At 37.0% G+C, this 21,101-nt stretch overlaps 1 protein-coding gene across 4 annotated transcripts in view; it reads right to left on the bottom strand.

The window, feature by feature from the left end:
- LOC100883369 (protein turtle homolog B) overlaps positions 1–21,101 on the bottom strand; it is a 613,440-nt gene that overhangs the window by 501,993 nt on the left and 90,346 nt on the right. For all 4 annotated transcript variants that reach the window (XM_076536156.1, XM_076536160.1, XM_076536159.1 and 1 more), the window contains one exon: positions 1,748–1,792. The gene's annotated coding sequence lies outside the window, so the exon portion shown is untranslated. The remainder of the gene's footprint in view (positions 1–1,747; positions 1,793–21,101) is intronic.

Raw genomic sequence — 21,101 nt, 5'->3', positions numbered from 1 at the left:
CACATCTTACAATTTCAAACCTTTTCAGATTGCTTTTAACACGTTGACTGCCACACCAAAGTAATTTTCAATTGCATTCAGTAGTGCTTTAATTCTTGACCAATTTTTATCTTGTTACATTTATTTTCCATAGATTCATGTAATTATTGCGAGAATTTGCGGTTGGGAAAGTGAATAAATTTTTAACAATATACATGTTAAATCAGTATAGATACTTAAGTGTCACCCACATAAGGGTGACGTGGCAGTCAACGTGTTAATCCCTCCCAACTTAGAATTATTCCCACTCTAAACGAACCAAAAATCATCTTCGACTACAGAGAAGAAACATGCCCATTAAAATCGACTTCATTGATAATTCCGAAAAATTCCCAACAAATTCAACACAGTAACATCAGAAACCCAGTAGGTTTCACCGAGCAAAACTCGGCAGTTAGCTCCATGCACGGTTACCGAATGCAAAGTTCTATCTGTAATACGAGTGTCAAGTAACTTTATGCGAGTACGTTCTCTACGTGTGTGGGGAGTCACAAAGTGACCCTCGCTTTGTGCGAGGAAAACGCGCCGCGCCGGCTACGCGATGATAAGACACAGTTTCCACGGCGCGGCAAATGGCGATCGTTGATAACAGAGATCACACACAGAGCTCGCTCGTATGGCGCGATGAAACGGAAAATCGGTTACTAATGTCACTTCGACACGGAGTTGAGCCATTATGCGTTCGACCGCGGGCTAAAAACCGACGTTTGTAATTGATTCGAAAAACGAGGGTCGAGGGCTGTTAACATCGAAGTTCCGCGATTTGGATCGTCGTCTGCAAAGAATCGTTTTATGACGGTCATCAATTTTATGGGGGTTTTGGGGAAATTCTGAGTGCTCACATATGCTGTTTTTGAAGGAGTTTTTAATTAAGGGGGTTGGAGAGATAATTGTTGGATTCGTTTATTTAAGGGTGAGTTGAAGAATCATTTTATAAATATTTTAAGGGTGGACATATTTAATATATTTTATTTTGTAAGATATTTGTTAATCAGCAAATATTTTTCCTTAATTATTTTCATTGATAAAAGTGTACTTATAGAGTCATTTTATCTGTCCATAGATTTTATGAATATTTTTTAAATACTTTGAGGGTGGACATATTTAACATATTTTATCTTACAAGATATTTGTTAATCAGCAAATATTTTTCCTTAATTATTTTCATTAATAAAAATGTTCTTATAGAATCATTTTTTCTGTCCATAAATTTTGTGAATATTTTTTAAATACTTTGAGGGTGCACATATTTAATATATTTTATTTTATAAGAAATTTGTTAGTCAGCAAATATTTTCTCTTAATTATTTTCATTAATAAAAATGTACTTATAGAGTCATTTTATCTGTCAATAAATTTATGAATATTTTTTAAATACCTTGAGGGTGCACATATTTAATATATTTTATTTTATAAGCAATTTGTTAATCAGCAAATATTTTTCTTTAATTATTTTCATTAATAAAAATGTTCTTATAGAATCATTTTATCTGTCAATAAATTTATGAATATTTTTCAAACATTTTAATTGTGCCCACCCTTAAAATATTTTATCTTACAAGACATTATATAAATAGTTTAACTTAGCTGAATTTCTGTCCTGCATTTCTAGCATCATTTTAGTAATTCACAAAATTAAATCAACTTAGCATACAATAAAAACAATTACTCTAACGAATAGAATTTAATTATACAAAAGTGTACTTACAAACAATTCATCCTGGTTGAATATCTCTCCTCTTTTCTGATAAACCTGGGAACAGAAAACGTGATCTTTCAAATCGCCGTAAACGCGGTCTCTCGATTTTTTGTTGTCGTCGAAAATGCAATAAAGGGTGGTTGCAGAGATACCGTCGGTCGAAAGTAGTTTCCGGTGTTTGCCCGTTTTCAAAACGCATCGAAGTCCGTAACGGAAACTTCTGACATTCTTCGTAACAACTTAGGGAACGCCGTAAAACTTTATTTCGAAAGTGCAATTACGTTAATAATTCGGTTCCCGTTGGAATTTCGGGAGAAGTTAAACGGCCGCATCCCTGCGCCAGCATATTTCAGAACGTAGCGATCTCGTTGGATCGTCTGTTTCGTTTCGATTCAAATCGTTTTCGTTCCCTTACTTTCGTTTACTTAATCTGAGCCTGTGAACGTTATTGGAGATGGACCATTTTTGAAGATTTGGGGATGGGAGAATTTGGGGATCTGAGGATTTGAGGATGTGAGGATTTGAGGATGGGCAGATTTGAGGATGTGAGGATTTGGGGATGTGAGAATTTGGGGATGTGAGAATTTGGGGATGTGAGAATTTGGGGATGTGAGAATTTGGGGATGTGAGAATTTGGGGATGTGAGAATTTGGGGATGTGAGAATTTGGGGATGTGAAGATTTGAGCATGTGAGGATTTGGGGATGTGAGAATTTGGGGATGTGAAGGTTTGAGGATGTGAGGATTTGGGGATGTGAGAATTTGGGGATGTGAAGATTTGAGGATGTGAGGATTTGGGGATGTGAAGGTTTGAGCATGTGAGGATTTGGGGATGTGAGAATTTGGGGATGTGAAGGTTTGAGGATGTGAGGATTTGGGGATGTGAGAATTTGGGGATGTGAGGATTTGGGGATGTGAAGATTTGAGGATGTGAGGATTTGGGGATGTGAAGGTTTGAGCATGTGAGGATTTGGGGATGTGAGAATTTGGGGATGTGAAGGTTTGAGCATGTAAGGATTTGGGGATGTGAGAATTTGGGGATGTGAAGGTTTGAGCATGTAAGGATTTGGGGATGTGAGAATTTGGGGATGTGAAGATTTGAGCATGTGAAGATTTGAGGATGTGAGGATTTGGGGATGTGAAGGTTTGAGCATGTGAGGATTTGGGGATGTGAGAATTTGGGGATGTGAAGATTTGAGCATGTAAGGATTTGGGGATGTGAGAATTTGGGGATGTGAAGATTTGAGCATGTGAGGATTTGGGGATGTGAGAATTTAGGGATGTGAAGGTTTGAGAATGTGAGGATTTGGGGATGTGAGAATTTGGGGATGTGAAGATTTGAGCATGTGAGGATTTGGGGATTGGAGAATTTGGAGATGTGAAGATTTGGGGGTCTGAGAGTTTGGGAATCTTGAGGATTTGGAGATATGAAGGTTTGAGCATGTGAGGATTTGGGGATGTGAGAATTTAGGGATGTGAAGGTTTGAGAATGTGAGGATTTAAGGATGTGAGAATTTGGGGATGTGAAGGTTTGAGCATGTGAGGATTTGAGTATGTGAAGATTTGTGGGTCTGAGAGTTTGAGAATCTAAAGTTTTAGGAATGTAAAGATTTGGTCATTAAAGATTTGAAGATCTAGGAATTAGGGAATCTATAATACAAGTTGGGGGATCCAGCACCTGGATATTCTACCAACTTAAAAAATCAGAGGACTTGAGGACCTAAGAATATTAGAATCTGAAGATTGAAAGATGTAAAGATTTGGAGATGTGAAAATTTCGCGCCTAATTAAACAAACTTATCAAAACGAAATACCAGTGCAATTATTAAAGCACCTCAATAAACCTATAATAAATAACATTTTCGAAAGGTTTCCAAAGACCGCAGCGGAAGAGGAAATTGGGGGAAAGTCTAGATGGAATCATTTCAGAAGAGATTAACATAAAATGAAGAAGAGGTAAGAGGATTCTCGATTCGAGTAATGAAAGTACTCGATAGCGGATAAATAGACGTCAAAGCGTATAGCAAGAAGTCTCGAATGAAGCAGGACGAGCGAGATGTATGCTCTTTTGTAACTGAAATGTCAAAGGCCCTTTTCTTGCTCGCCATTGATACATTTCAAGATGAGTTTGGAAGTTGCTGAAACCTCGTCATAGAAACACGCGCAATCGGTTTCAGTCTAGTCGGTATATCGTGATTAGACACCGTTTCGATATTTTATTTAGCGAGGAAAAACCACCCCGGGGAGTCCTGTCGGACGGAAAGAAATTCTTGCGAAAAGATGCGGCGATATCTTCTGCGTTCTACTGAAATATTTAGGACTTGCTTTTTGTATGGGACATTCAGAGATTTTATATATTTTTATTTTGTTGAAATTATCAAATTAACTTTGAAATAATATGAAGGGGTTAAATCGATCACTTTTGGACGTCACCATCTGCGATTTTGCTCTAATCAAAATATGTTATTGTCCATGTGAAATTAGGGGGAGTTTAAGTCATCATTTTGCCGGTTTCAAATTTGTTAAGAAATAACAATCCTTTAAAATTTGCAATTTTTGCCCATTTTTGCGAAAACAGGCTTCACTTACGAATTTTTTTCTCAGAAACTACTCGACCGATTTAGGTAAATTCTTTTTAGTTTTACTCACAAAGAATTGGACTATTTTAAAATATTTTTTGTAGCTTTGTCCACCTGTTTTATAATAACGAAAAATTTTAAGGAAAACCAGTCAGAAGAAGAACAGTAGTTGTGACACACCCTGTACGAATTTATAAACAGGCTTCACTTACGAATTTTTTTCTCAGAAACTACTTAACCGATTTAGCTAAATTATTTTTTGTTTTATTCACAAAGGATTGGGCTATTTTAAAATATTTTTTGTGGGTTTGTCCACCTGTTTTATAATAACGAAAAATTTTAAAGAAAACGAGTCAGAAGAAGAACACACCCTGTATGAATTTATAAACAGGCTTCACTTACGAATTTTTTTCTCAGAAACTACTTAACCGATTTAGCTAAATTATTTTTTGTTTTATTCACAAAGGATTGGGCTATTTTAAAATATTTTTTTAATTCCGTCAATTTGTTATGGAATATCGAAAAATTTAAACGAACAATGAAAATTGCATCGAAATTACAAATATAGTGTATCGAATTTCCATACAAAGTTCGAATATTTGGAAATTACTCTAAGAGAAGAACATCGAATAGAATTTATGCAGCTTTCTACGCGAAGTAAATCGAGGAAGTCATAGAAACGCTTATTCAACGAAGAAAACCTTTAATGCTATTTGTCGGGGAATTACTACGCTATTTCTACTAAATCGTTGTTTCCCATTATACAGAGTTTCGTGAAAACAGCTCGGTAACCATAGCTTTCGGCGCACTGTTTCCATTAAATTCAACGAAGCCGGTTATTAAACCGATACGTGTAAAACGTTTCAGTTCATTTCGTACGGGGCGGTTTAAGAGACTTTTTGGTGGAATCCACCGGTGGTGTTTACGACAGATTTAATTGCGAATTCCTGCGGAAATTTCATTATTAATTTCGTTATTGAAATTCACATGTTCGATGTTTTTAATTATTGCACAAATAATAGCTGAATCACAAGAACTTCGACTTCATAACTTACTGAAAAATTCACATCTGTAGATTCCAAATTCCTAAACGTCCAATTTTTCAAACTCTAAAATTTCCTAAATACCGACATACAAATAAATACAACGGACTCATAAAACATTGAAGACTCGAGTTGTCGATTAGAAATCGACGGGACACAATGAACAATTTTCGACGTGTTTGTACACTGTCCAAGGCACCGGTAGACAACGAAGGAAGTTATTTACGATTCCATCGGTTGAAAATCTGCAATCAATTTGTCGGTCTATCCAATAAAAGTCTGGCCGGGGTGATGTCGTTAAATATCGAGGACCGTTTGTCGGAGCTTAATGAACCCTCTGGAAAGCAACGACAGGCGTTTCGCGAACTGTAATGAGATTCGACCGGAAAATTATTATATTCCAGCCAGGGTGGCCAGAAGGTGAAACAGAAGCGCCGCAAGTACCAGTGATTAGGGCTGGAAATATAACGGAATTGTAAACATTATACGTTAGGGGGCTTCGCAGGTACGTTCCAATTACCGCGTAGCTCACGGCGTAACTATGCGCTTTGCGCCGCAGTAAGTTTCATTCGTTGCCAAGTTACTTGACGAACTTGAAATGAACCGTGCCGGAACATTTACCTTTCCAACAGAGGTTAATCAATTTCGAACTGTTGCCGGCCTTTGCCAACTGCGTGTTTGTTTCCTTTCATATTCCGCTTTTTTACGATTCTAGGGAAATGTGAAATTCTAGCCAGTTGGTTTTTATATGGCTTAGGTAACTTGTTAGGTTTTTTGTTTTATGATGCAACTTTTGATGGACTTATTAGTTTAACGGTTGTTGCGGTTACAGTTAAGTTCTGAAATTTTCGGACAACTAAGTTGAAAAATTAGTAGATTGCAAGTATTGATAATCTGAAATTCCCAGACGCCAGTTTTCTAAATTCAAAGGTCCCTAGATGTCAAACTCTTGCATTAGAAATTCCCTAGATTCAAAAATACCTTAATCCCGAAATATCTAGGCCTCACTGTTACTAAGTTCTAAATTCCCTAGATCACAAATTCCAAATTCCGAAATCCATAGACCTCGACTTTCCAAATTCTAAAATACCTAAATCCCAAAATTCTAGATCCCAAATTTCCTAGATCCCAAATTGCAAAATTCCGAAATCCATAGAACCCGAATTCCTAAATACAGAAATCCCTAGATCCCAAATTCTTATATCAAAAATTCCCTGGATCCCAAATTAGAATATTTCGAATCCCTATATTCCAAATTTCTAGAGCCCAAATTCCCTAGACCTCGAATTCCAAAATTCCGAAATCCATAGACCCCGAATTCCTAGATTCAGTAATCCCTAGATTCCAAATTCTTATATTAAAAATTCCCTGGATCCCAAATTAGAATATTCAGAAATCCCTATATCCCAAATTTCTAAATCCCAAATTCCCTAGACCTCGAATTCCAAAATTCCGAAATCCATAGACCCCGAATTCCTAGATTCAGTAATCCCTAGATTCCAAATTCTTATATTAAAACTTCCCTGGATCCCAAATTAGAATATTCCGAAGTCCCTATATCCCAAATTTCTAGATCCAAAATTCCCTAGATCCGAAATTCCAAAATTTCGAAATCCCAGGACCCCGAATTCCTAAATCCGAAAATCCCTAGACCCCGAATTCCTCGATCCAAAATCTCCTATTTCCCAAATTCCAAAATTCAGAGATCCCCAAATCCCAAATTCCTAAATTCAAAAATCCCTAGATTCCATATTCCTACATCTCAAAATTCCGAAATCCCTAGGTTCCTCATTCCGAAATCCCCAAGTTCCTAAACCCCAATAACCAAATTCTGAAATTAAAAAAAGAAGTAGCAAAAATACCAAAAAGGAAGAATCCAATATTCCAGATTTCCCCAATTTCCTCCATTTCAAATCACTCCCGCTAAATGTATCTTCTCTGTACCGCATCTGGGCGATCACGACCAAAAACTGTTTCAATAAATCTCGTCCGCAACAAATAAAAATTCTAATGATCGATTGTCCATCAAAAGCTCGAATCCTTTCAAAATTTCCCGGAAACTGCCATGTTTTCGTCCCTCTTGCAAACAGAGGGACGCGCCGCGTATCGCGCATAGGCAACGGAATTTCGTTACAACAATCAATTTTTAACGAATTCACCTGGATACACTTTCTGTCTAACGGTTCCGCGTCCCGTACGTGTGCGTGTTTTCGTCGAAACTTGTATCTAGCGATTTCATCGGCACGGGAAACGCACGGACGGTTGAAACGGATGTAAACGTTTCACCGGCGATCGAAAAAATTGGTTTTCAGCCGGCGAACGGCTAAATCGATCGATGCCATTTAATGAGAATGGAAACGCGACGCGATGCGAAAACTCGAGGAACGTTTGAACGGACGTTAACGCGTCGTAAACGCGTGCATTGGCGCCGTAATCGTAAACAGCTTCTTCCACACAACGTTAAATACCATCGTCCCATCATTTTATATCTCTGGCGATAAAAGAAGAGGGGATGTTTTCAACAATGTCGAAAACGAGCGATCCTCGCTGTGAATAGCAACGATTCGAACTACCCGTTTTATGCACACTCGGTGTCCACGAACTTTTCATACCTTCTATATTTTTATTTCGTTATTTTTACTTTTCATACTATTTTAATAATCACGGAATGTATTAACGAAACTATAATATTTTATTTATTACGTTCTTGTTATTTGTTAAAGAATATTTTAAAAACTACTAAGGATGACAATTGTATTGTTATAATTTAAATAATATGATTATTATAGAATGAGTGATGTATTAGTTACTTATTATTAAAAATAATAATCATTACGATATAAAGGCATAATTTTTATCTTCATTGTTTCATTGAGTCTATAAAAATTATTATTGTTAAAAAGAAACATTAGCGTGTTTCCGTAGGACAGGTTCGCGTCGGTCGGAGCGACTCGGCAACGTTCGGCAATTTTCGGAGCGCGCGCCGCTTTTCAATTCGCAATAGCGAATACAATAGATTTGAACCATCAATACGGTCATATTAGCAAATAGAATTAATCACAAAGAAAGTTAAAGTGATTTTCACGTCCAATAATTAAAATCCCAACAATTATAATATAAATAATATATATATTAACCTTTATCAAGAATAATAATTACATTATTATAATATAATTGGTTCTATTTACTCTTCAACGGAGTCTGACAAGATCATAATACACATAATGTAATTATTATTAAAGATAAAGAATTATTATTTATTATATAAACAAAGTAATTGTCAAGTTTATCGTTCAGACGTAAGAATAAAATCTACTAACACACCCTTACTCGATAAGTTACATATTTACGAGGAGCGCAATTTTAGAAGAGATTCAGAAGAATTGATCTCTATTTGTGCAGTCATGTTTAATCCAACGAATTAAACTGAAACACTGTTTCAATATCAGGTCGTTTTATCGCGAAACGTTCGTATAAATTCAGCGCAAACAGCGGAGTTTGATGTGCAATAAAACGAGCAGCTTGTGCAGGAACAGATACAACGGCTCAAAACAATATTTCAACGTCTTCCCCTTAAAGTGTCTCCGATTATTATAAATAAAACGCACTCAAACATAATAAAAATAACGAACGAAAAAACACAGGAAACTCCATCAAAATACGGTATTTCAAAAAATAATATAGCTTATGAAATATTCCTCCGATAGAAATAAAGCTGTGTGCACAACAAAAATATCGCAAAAATTACTCAGCGCGGATTTAATTGATACAAACACGCGCATGCGCTTATTCCGGGTAGAATAAATTCCGCTTTCGATTTGTATTATACTGCGATCGCTGCCTTTCGAATTATACGATGGAGAAAACACCGAGTATTCGGAGGGATGAAGAAAATAGCAAGAAGACGGTCATAGCGCAAATAAAAGTGAAACCTTCTGTCCTCCTTTTCTGCCAGAATGCACCCCTTTATTCCCTTTACACCCGCGATCAAAACCATCCCGCCAAATGTTTACGGCCAGATAAGCTTTTACATTTCATTCGGACGATGCAATTTACTTATTGGGATGCTTTATTCTCGCCACGTTCCCTCCGTGGCGAAAATCTTGTCCGAAATGCGACTCAGCGCGGTGGATATCGATGCTTCTCGTTTTTCTTATTGTACTGCGGGATATTAATAATCAGTATGAGGGGATCTTGGTATGAGAGGTGCTGGAAGTGTTTTGGGTTGTTTAAGAATTTGGAAAGGTAGAAAAAGCTAGAGTTTGGGATTTGGAAAATTTGCGGAGGGGGAAATGTGGGAGGCGGGAAATTTGAAAATTGAGAAATGCACGAATTGGAAAATTAAGGAAATGGGAATTTAGGAGTTGGGAAATTAGAGAAATGGGAATTTGGGAATGGGGGAATTAGGGAATGGGGAAATTAGGGAATGGGGAAATTAGCAAATGGGGAAATTAGGGTATGGGGAAATTAGGGAGTTGGGAAATTAGAGAATTGGGAAATTAGGGAATGGGGAAATTAGGGATTTGCGAAATTAGGGAATTGGGATATTAGGGAATTGGAAAATTAGGGAATGGGGAAATTAGGGAATGGGGGAATTAGGGAATGGGGAAATTAGCAAATGGGGAAATTAGGGTATAGGGAAATTAGGGTATGGGGAAATTAGGGAGTTGGGAAATTAGAGAATTAGGAAATTAGGGAATGCGGAAATTAGGAAATGGGGAAATTAGGGATCCAGGAAATTAGGGAATTGGAATATTAGGGAATTGGAAAATTAGCGAATTTGGAAATTTAGGAATTGGGAAATTTAGGAGTTGGGAAATTAGAGAAATGGGAATTTAGAAATTGGGAAATTAGGGAATGAGGAAATTAGGGATCGAGGAAATTAGGGAATGAGGAAATTAGCAAATGGAGAAATTGGGGAATGGGGAAATTAGAGAATTAGTAAATTAGGGAATTGGGAAATTAGCGAATTTGGAAATTTAGGAATTAGGAAATTTAGAAATTGGGAAAATTGGAAAATATTGAAGTTGCCAATTGGGAAATTTGAGAGTCAGGAAATGTGGAAGCTGCAACTTAAAAATTTGCGAAATATAAGAATTAAGAAATTGGATCCCATAAACTTGTAAAGTCCACCAATTGCTCCGCAAGTTAAATTTCCAGAGTCCCGAAAGACCCGAAAAAAAGTGACACCCAAAGCAAGTATTTATTCCAGCCATCCGTTAATGCAGCATCGACCGTACACGGATCACACCGTGCACATATATTTCTTGGTAAAAAAAAAGCAGCGCGTAAACGAGTAGCGAAAGAAGAGCGTAAATCGCAACGGAAATAGAGGCGCAGTATAATATCCGGAAACGCGTGAGACAGATATAGGGACGATTCTTTAATCGAGGTTCCCGTTTATTCGGTCGGTTTGACAGTTTCCATTTAAATCACGTTCGAACACGGACATACCTCTAATTACCTGACACCGGCAGTAAAATTAGGTACACGGTATCTGGCTGGTCCGAGTGCGTGGATGTGGCCGATACGTAGAAGCCGGAACGAGAATGAACGAGCGACATCGTTCTGCCGGTGACAAAGACCGAGGGAAAAAAAAGGAAATGCGAGCAAAAACGGCGAAACCGGAGGGAAAAGAATAAAAGGCTCGGGAAATAGGGTCGCTGGACGAAAGCTATGCGAATCGTGCATCGCGATCTGGGACGTGTATTTTGTTAAATGTTAAAGGGTCACGGCTGCGTTATCGTGCTTTATCGTCGTCGGGCGACCACCCTCCAAAATTCGACACCGTAATTCCACCTTTCGAATAAGCTCCACGGTTCGCAGACACGTCATTCCTTTCACATTTTCCACTCTGTTAACCCGAGTACCTGACTCTCTACTTGAACGGCAGACATTTTGGGTCCAGAATTAGTCTGATCGGATCAAAGTTACGACGGATATTAGAAGCGTTTGTTATATTTAATATGTGCAATGAGTAACGAGGTTAGTCACGGAAATTTGGAAGTTGGGAAATTTAGGAGTTGGGAAATTTAGGAATTGGAAAATTTAGGAATTGGAAAATTTAGGAATTGGGAAATTTAGGAATTGGGAAATTTAGGAGTTGGGAAATTTGGAAATTGGGAAAATTGGAAATTGGGAAATTTAGGAGTTGGAACATTTGGAAATTGGAAAATATGAGTTGGAAAATTGGGAAATTTAGGAGTTGGAAAATTTGGTAATTGGAAAAATTGGAAATTGGGAAATTTAGGAGTTGGGAAATGTGGTAATTGAGAAAATTGGAAATTGGGAAATTTAGGAGTTGGAACATTTGGAAATTGGAGAATGTGAGAGTTGGAACATTTGGAAATTGGAAAATATGAGAGTTGGAAAATTTGGAAATTAGATAGTGTGAGAATTGGAAAATTTAGAAGTTGGGACGTTTGGAAATTGGAAAATGTGTGAAAGATGGAAAATTTGGAAATTGGAAAATGTGAGACTAGGAAGATTTAGAAACTGGGAAATTTAGAAGTTGGAACATTTGGAAATTGGAAAATGTGAGAGTTGGAACATTTGGAAATTGGAAAATATGAGAGTTGGAAAATTTGGAAATTAGAAAATATGAGAATTGGAAAATTTAGAAGTTGGGAAATTTAGGAGTTGGGATGTTTGGAAATTGGAAAATTTGGAAATTAGAAAATGTGAGACTAGGAAAATTTAGAAACTGGGAAATTTAGGAGTTGGAACATTTGGAAATTGGAAAATGTGAGAGTTGGAACATTTGGAAATTGGAAAATATGAGAGTTGGAAAATTTGGAAATTAGAAAATATGAGAATTGGAAAATTTAGAAATTGGGAAATTTAGGAGTTGGGATGTTTGGAAATTGGAAAATTTGGAAATTGGAAAATGTGAGACTAGGAAAATTTAGAAATTGGGAAATTTAGCAGTTGGAACATTTGGAAATTGAAAAATGTGAGAGTTGGAACATTTGGAAATTGGAAAATGTGAGAGTTTGGGAAATTTAGAAGTTATTGGGAAATTTGGAAATTAAAAAAATTAGAAATTGAGAAATGTGGAATTGGGAAATGTGGTATTGGGGAATTTGCAAATTTGCAAACTCGAAAACTTGTAAAATCTACAAAATAAAAAATTCCAAATTCACCCAAAAAATGAAGCGCCAAAACTTAAAATATTCAGTATCCAAAAATTTAAACTAATCGGAAACTGCGAAGATGTCAAACTGTTACATCACTACATATCACGCAGCAGTTCAACGCGATCGTAATTAACGAGTTGTTAGCGTCAGTTCGAATTTGACGCCGTCAATTATCAACTTTAAGATCGCTAAAGACAGAAACTGTCCGCTTAATTTTCTCCGTTAATTGGAAGCAAGGACAGAATTCACTCGATTGGATCTCGGTGTAGTTTTCTTCCCCAAACGTGTCGCAACAACTTGACGTGACAAGTGAACAAGATTCCGACGATGTGATGAAAGAATTCTTTTAAAACTACTCATTAAATATTTAATGACTGAATTTACCGAAATAAAATATGTGACAGAAGGGAAAGCTTCGAGACGCTTTGAACAGTGAACTACTGTAGATCGCTGAGATAAAATCAAGATAAAGTGATCGTGATATGTGAAACATTTTATCGAGTATTTGATAAATATTTCCACTACTCGTTTGTGTTTTAATTAACGGAGGTAGTAAGGATCGTATCTTGGATTAATTGATTTTAGTTCGTAACTAATTAGAGAGGTTATCTTGTTTGAAGGATCAAACTTCTTGGAATATTAGACTGTACTTGATCAAATATAGTAATGGTAGTATAATAGCGCAATACCTAGTTCTATATAATAAAACTATTGCTCATAGAATAAAATCAACTCTCAAATTTCCCAATTTTCCAGTTTCTAATTTTTTTAATTTCCCGACCCTCCCATTTTTCAATTTCCAAATTTTCTAGCTCTTCTATTTTCCAATTTCCAAATTTCCCAATTCCCTAATTTTCCAGTTCGCTAATTTCCCAATTCCATATTTCCTAATTCCCTAATTTCTCAATTCCACATTTCCCAATTCCACATTTCCTAATTCCCTAATTTTCCAGTTCACTAATTTCCCAATTCCCTAATTTTCTAGTTCGCTAATTTCCCAATTCCACGTTTCCCAATTCCACATTTCCCAATTCCCTAATTTTCTAGTTCGCTAATTTCCCAATTCCACGTTTCCCAATTCCACATTTTCCAATTCCACATTTCCCAATTCCCTAATTTTCCAGCTCGCTAATGTCCCAATTCCACGTTTCCCAATTCCACATTTCCTAATTCCCTAATTTTCCAGTTCGCTAATTTCCCAATTCCCTAATTTCCCAATTCCACATTTCCTAATTCCCTAATTTTTCAGTTCGCTAATTTCCCAATTCCCTAATTTTCTAGTTCGCTAATTTCCTAATTCCACGTTTCCCAATTCCACATTTCCTAATTCCCTAATTTTCCAGTTCGCTAATTTCCCAATTCCATATTTCCCAATTCCCTAATTTTCTAGCTCGCTAATTTCCCAATTCCCTAATTCCCAAATTCCCAAATCTCCAAACCCCAAAAAACCATTTCACCACTCCAACCATCATCCCCCACCCTGCACCAATAAACCCACCCACCCCCAAAATTTCCACATACGCGAATTCTCTCGTACAAACATACTATACAAACCGTACAAACGCGTGACCATTAAGCATCGAAGTCCTCCGAATGTTTGTCTCCGTCGAAGAGGGAACAATTTGTGTCGGGTTCCTTTGTAAGATTTTCACGTCGGTCCATCGAGCTGCCTCGAGGGGCCACTTTCATCGATGGCATCACGGAAGCTCGTATGCATATAAACTATCCTTATCTCTATCTCTACGCCACTCATTCGACGGGAAGTCATTTTCTCGATAAAGAGCGTTGCGGCTACGAACAAGACTACCGATCACGATCGGTTAATGCATCCATAAACGACGGGACAACTGATTACTTACCGATAAACCTACTACGATTTATATACTATCGTACGCGAAGGATTTGACGTTCTTTTATTTCAATATGGCAGCCATTTTGTCGACTGCGCGGCTACAGTTGTTCCGGCGTGAGGAAACTAGTTTATTACAGAAGCAAAATTTTATGAATCTTGTGCAGCTTATTTACTTGTTTCGAGGGTGAATTATTTTATGGGCGACTTGGATTATTGAGTGGATTATTTGAATTGTATAGATTTAGATTTTTTATGTTTGAAAGAAATTTATGATTGTAGAGAACTGGTGGAAAATTCGGTTGATGGTTTTGTGGTTGATATATGTAGAATAACTATAATAACTTTTTTTTTGTTTAGTTGCCTTTGGCACTAAACTTTCAATTTGCGAACGTAATGAAAAATTTAAAGGAAATGTAAAAATGAATTTGTATGAAAGAATTTAATTGTACAACTAGATGAGTCTAATATTTACTCGTAACAAATAATGATTAATCTTGTATTTTATAAATGGTGTAAAATTTTGATAGCTTGCTGAAATAAAATCAATTTCATAATATAAATTAATTTACAAACGTGTAATACAAATTATTTCATTATCTCCTGAAAATATTCACATTTACGAAGATCGATTTTGCCGATTTATCTGTCCGTTCTATCGTGAGAAATCGATGCCCGCAATTGAACGCAAATTTCGAAATAAACGCATCGGACGGTGAATCGTCAGAATTTTGTTTTTTTAATAAAAACGCAGATAGCGAATCAAGTTTGAAGCGTATTTTATAAAAATCGTTGCATTTGTTTGCTCGTCTGTTTACGCTTTTCCGCCAGAAAAATAATCTTGTGTATATTTCCGTCGAAAAAATACAAACACGGGCGGCAACATGCTCGGTGAAAGATCGATATTATATGGTGTCGCGTGTATCGATTACAGGAAAGTAAAAAGAAAAACAGAGAGATGGAGAATGGTGTTCTACAGGTACGTATTCGGGGACCGGTTTATGTTTCGATGAATAATATTCTTCTGTTTTTAATTAGGAACGTGGAAGAGAACGGGGCATCGAATTTCGGTCGATTTCGATTAAGAACAGAAATGGGGTTAAATAAATCAAATGAAGCTTATGGGATTAAATATGGGGTCGATATTCAAATAATAGGGTGGATTGCTGATATGTTCTTGAAATAAGTTCTTAAACTGTTAAATCTCCAAATACTCAATTCTTTAATTTCCCAATTCAATAATTTTCAAAGTCCCCATTCTGTAATTCCCCATTCCCTTATTTCCCAATTTCCGATTTCCCTAATTCCTTAGTTCTTCAATTCCCAAATTCTCCGTTCCCTAATTCCTCAATTCTCCAAATTCCCCATTTCCTTATTTCCCAATTTCTCAATTCCCCAATTCCTCAGTTCTCCAATTCCCCAATTCCCCAATTCCCCATTCCTTAATTCCCCCATTCCCTAAATCCCCATTCCCTTATTTCCCAATTTCTCAATTCCCCAATTCCTCAGTTTTCCAATTCCCCAATTCCCCAATTCCCCATTCCTTAATTCCCCCATTCCCTAAATCCCCATTCCCTTATTTCCCAATTTCTCAATTCCCCAATTCCTCAGTTTTTCAATTCCCCAATTCCCCGTTCCATAATTCCCCCATTCGCTAAATCCCCATTCCCTTATTTCCCAATTTCTCAATTCCCCAATTCCTCAGTTCTCCAATTGCCAAATTCCCCGTTCTCTAATTCCCCAATTCCCCAAATTCCCCATTCCCTAATTCCCCATACCCTAATTCCCCATTCTCTAATTCCCCAATTTTCCAATTTCCCAATTCCTCAATTCTCCAATTCTCAAATTCCCCGTGCCCTAATTCCCCAATTCTCCAAATTCCCCATTCCCTTATTTCCCATACCCTAATTCCCCATTCTCTAATTCCCCAATTTTCCAATTTCCCAATTCCTCAATTCTCCAATTCTCAAATTCCCCGTTCCCTAATTCCCCAATTCTCCAAATTCCCCGTTCCCTAATTCCCCAATTCTCCAAATTCCCCATTCCCTTATTTCCCAATTTCTCATTTCCCAAATTCTCTAATTTCCGAATTCTCTAATTTCCGAACTCCCTAATTTCCCCATTCCCTAATTTCCCAATTTGCTAATTCCCCCATTCCCTAATTCCACATTCCCTAATTCCCCATTCCCTTATTTCCGAATTTCCCAATTCCCCAATTCCTCAGTTCTCCAATTCCCAAATTCCTCGTTCCCTAATTCCCCAATTCCCCAAATTCCCCATTCCCTAATTCCCCATTCCCAAATTCCCCGTTCCCTAATTCCCCAATTCCCCAAATTCTCCATTCCCTAATTCCCCATTCCCTAATTCCCCATACCCTAATTCCCCAATTCCCTAATTCCTCAATCACCCTTAATTTTATGACCGTATCTCCACTCCACAAACCTAAAATAAAGTCCCAAATCGTCCAAATTGAAATTACATATGAAAAATATTTCCAAAATAAAAAACCACTCGTATGTCCACATTTAAAGCACCTAAAAGATGAATTTAAACGAAAGCTTTGAACATCGTATTCATGAAAAATTTCAATGGCGACAGAAATTCTTCGTCGAATCCCGTTTCCCTTTCGCGCTTTCGACCAATTAAAACCGCAGCCATCCGATTGAATTTATTAAGAGTATTCTCACGGTGAATTACTTTTTTTGTCGCTATTTCATATAATCGTCGAACGAATGGATCTCGCGGCACATTTACGTTGTTTTTTTCCTTCCCTCTTTTTATTGCAACGCTCATATCACCGAGTCGGCGTTTGTCATCGTAATCCGATTTGCAGACAGCACCGCAATCGATACATCGATATTATAAATATTAAAACGCGTAAATACGATTAAAAGAATTCTTTGTAACCCCCCACCCCCCAATTTTTTTTTGACCTCCTGAATTTCGCGGGAAAAATTCGGATTAACCGAAAATTAATTACGCCTCGTTTTATTGGTGTATCGAGCATTCCAATTAGACCGCGGATATTTATGCAAATATGTGCTGTATGTGATGTGTGCGGTGTATCAGACAATATGAAACAATTAAATTATTAATTCAATTAATTTGAATGTATAATATATTGAAAGTGCTGTTTTGATGAACATAATCCGCCATGTCTCGCAATGGCTTTCACTCGAGTATCTAGCGTTCTATTAATTTCAAATTTTTATCGTGTAATTCAAAAATTCATTTTTATTGAATTTTTTAATTATCAATGATTTCATTTTGACGCAAGGACTTATTTAATTTAGCATTAATCAAACACGAGACGTGAGTCACAATTTAGAGAACAATAGTGTAATTAGATTAACATGACTATCGGACAAGAATTAAAATTTGTGATTGAGAAGAGGGAAAAGTGGAAGGCGGGAAATTTGAAAATTGGAAAATTCAGGAATTGAAAAATTTAGGAATTGGGAAGTTTGGGAATTGGGAAATTTGGGAAATGGGAAATTTGGGAATCGGGAAATTTGGGAATTGGGAAATTTGGGAATTGGGAAATTTGGGAATTGGGAAACTTGGGAATTGGGAAACTTGGGAATTGGGAAACTTGGGAATTGGGAAACTTGGGAATTGGGAAACTTGGGAATTGGGAAATTTGGGAATTGGGAAATTTGGGAATTGGGAAATTTGGAAATTGGGAAATTGGGAAATTTGGAAATTGGGAAACTTGGGAATTGGGAAACTTGGGAATTGGGAAACTTGGGAATTGGGAAACTTGGGAATTGGGAAATTTGGGAATTGGGAAATTTGGGAATTGGGAAATTTGGAAATTGGGAAATTGGGAAATTTGGGAATTGGGAAATTTGGGAATTGGGAAATTTGGGAATTGGGAAACTTGGGAATTGGGAAATTTGGGAATTGGGAAACTTGGGAATTGGGAAATTTAGAAATTGGGAAATTTGGGAATTGAGAAATTTAGAAATTGGGAAATTTGGGAATTGGGAAATTTGGGAATTGGGAAATTTGGGAATTGGGAAACTTGGGAATTGGGAAACTTGGGAATTGGGAAATTGGGAAATTTGGGAATTGGGAAATTTGGGAATTGGGAAATTTGGGAATTGGGAAACTTGGGAATTGGGAAATTTGGGAATTGGGAAACTTGAGAATTGGGAAATTTAGAAATTGGGAAATTTGGGAATTGGGAAATTTAGAAATTGGGAAATTTGGGAATTGGGAAATTTGGGAATTGGAAAATTTAGAAATTGGGAAATTTGGGAATTCGAAATGTGAGAGTTGGAAAATTTGGAAATTGGAAAATGTGAGAATTAGGAAATTTAGAAATTGGAAAATTTAGGAGTTGGAAAATTTGGAAATTGGTAACTATGAGAGTTAGGAAATTCAGAACAAGAATTAAAGCTCCTACTCCCTATAAAATATAAAATAATTAAAAGCATAAGTCCGACGTAACACAATACTCTTCATAACAAAAAAAAATCTTCGCAATACTAAAATCGATAAAAATATGATCGACAATATGGCCCCGCGTTATGAATCAACACGGTGCTCCTCGGCTCCGATAACGTTAAAGGCCCTAAACAGTGGCAACAGCTGCAATTAATGAGCAGCACATCCTTCGGGGCGTATCAATAATTTATCCGTCGTAAAATGAAATCCCGGCGAGCCGATCGAGGCCGCCGCCATTAATATTCACCGACGTGTAAATAACGTGACAAAGGGACACCTTAATTTCGGGTCCGCCGTTGATATAGCAAAAAAAAAAATAGTAGGAGGGGAGAAAAAAAAAGTTGAGCGAGTAAATCAATCCGGTCCGCTCTAACTTCCAAATGTATGAAATATTCATTACCGTCTGAGGAATCTGAGGAACTGCCTCGACTTTTCATCCTGCGAACACCGTCTCGAGGACCGTAATTTTCGTTTGGCCATGAGTTATATCCAGCCCCCTAATGAGCCACGTATAATGGAATAAACAATCCTTCTACCTTTTACTTTTTCCATCCTTCGCCCTTCCGCTTTTTTTCAATTTTTATTCTCTTCGGGTAACGAATTGCGCGACACGGATTAAGTTTACGCTCGCTTTTTATCTACGCTGCGGATGTACTGGCTGTTTCACTTTTGCTGTTGTCTTAATACGAATACGAAGATTCAATTTGTTCAATGTGACTGTTCAATGTGACTGTTCAATGTGACTGTTCAATGTGACTGTTCAATGTGACTGTTCAATGTTACTGTTCAATGTTACTGTTCAATGTAACTGTTCAATGTAATTGTTCAATGTGATTGTTCAATGTAACTGTTCGAAGTAACTGTTCAATGTAACTGATCAATGTAACTGTTAAATGTGACTGTTCAATGTGACTGTTCAATGTAACTGTTCAATGTAACTGTTCAATGTTACTGTTCAAAGTAACTGATCGATGTAACTGTTCAATGTGACTGTTCAAAGTAACTGATCGATGTAACTGTTCAATGTGACTGTTCAATGTGACTGTTCAATGTAACTGTTCAATGTGACTGTTCAATGTAGCTGTTCAATGTAACTGTTCAATGTAACTGTTCAATGTGACTGTTCAAAGTAACTGATCGATGTAACTGTTCAATGTGACTGTTCAAAGTAACTGATCGATGTAACTGTTCAATGTGACTGTTCAATGTGACTGTTCAATGTGACTGTTCAATGTGACTATTCAATGTGACTGTTCAATGTGACTGTTCAAAGTAACTGTTCAAAGTAACTGATCAATGTAACTGTTCAATATGACTGTTGAATGTGACTGTTCAATGTGACTGTTCAATGTGACTGTTCAATGTAACTGTTCAATGTTACTGTTCAATGTGACTTTTCAAAATAACTGATCAATGTAACTGTTCAATGCGACTGTTCAATGTGACTGTTCAATGTGACTGTTCAATGTTACTGTTCAATGTTACTGTTCAATGTAACTGATCAATGTAACTGTTCAATGTGACTGTTCAAAGTAACTGATCGATGTAACTGATCAAAGTAACTGTTCAAAGTAACTGATCAATGTAACTGTTGAATGTGACTATTGAATGTGACTGTTCAATGTAAAATTGTTCAATATAACTGTCCCATGTAACTGTTCACTGTAATTGTTCAATATAACTGTTCAATGTAACTGTTCAATATAACTGTTCAATGTAACTGTTGAAAGTAACTGTTCAAAGTAACTGTTCAATGTGACTGTTCAAAGTAACTGATCGATGTAACTGTTCAATGTGACTGTTCAAAGTAACTGTTCAATGTGACTGTTCAATGTAACTGTTCAATGTAACTGTTCAATTTTGCAGACGAAAGAAGAAAAATGCAGCCGCAGATTTTTGCGCAGACTTTGTGGCGTTTCGCGAGTAAGTTGGCGCACGTACTCGATTACGGTTGCAGGTGGAATCCACTCAGGTTTTTCGCGTGACGACATAACGCGTCGGTCGTAAAGGTGTATCGTTCAAGGGTTAATCAAGATTCCTCTCCGGAAGTTGATATCGAATCAGAAGCCCGGAACAATCTCCATCGTTAACGAGAGCACGTAGAGCCAGTAAACTATTGGCAGAAGCGGTGTCATAAGTTTGCTAGCACGATGTCGATTGTCCACCGCTAACTGCCAGGTCATATCGTTAGGTGGATGAAGAACGGTTGGCGGTGGCCGTGGCACGTATCGATCGTAAATCGATCAGTCAACGTAACAAGACGATCGAAAGGGCAGCGAGGGGTGAAAAAGGAGGAACACGGAGAAAA

This window comes from Megachile rotundata, chromosome 10, assembly GCF_050947335.1.
Source record: "Megachile rotundata isolate GNS110a chromosome 10, iyMegRotu1, whole genome shotgun sequence".
NCBI classification, from domain to species: Eukaryota; Metazoa; Arthropoda; class Insecta; order Hymenoptera; family Megachilidae; genus Megachile; species Megachile rotundata.
This window is presented reverse-complemented; position numbering and strand designations above follow the sequence as displayed.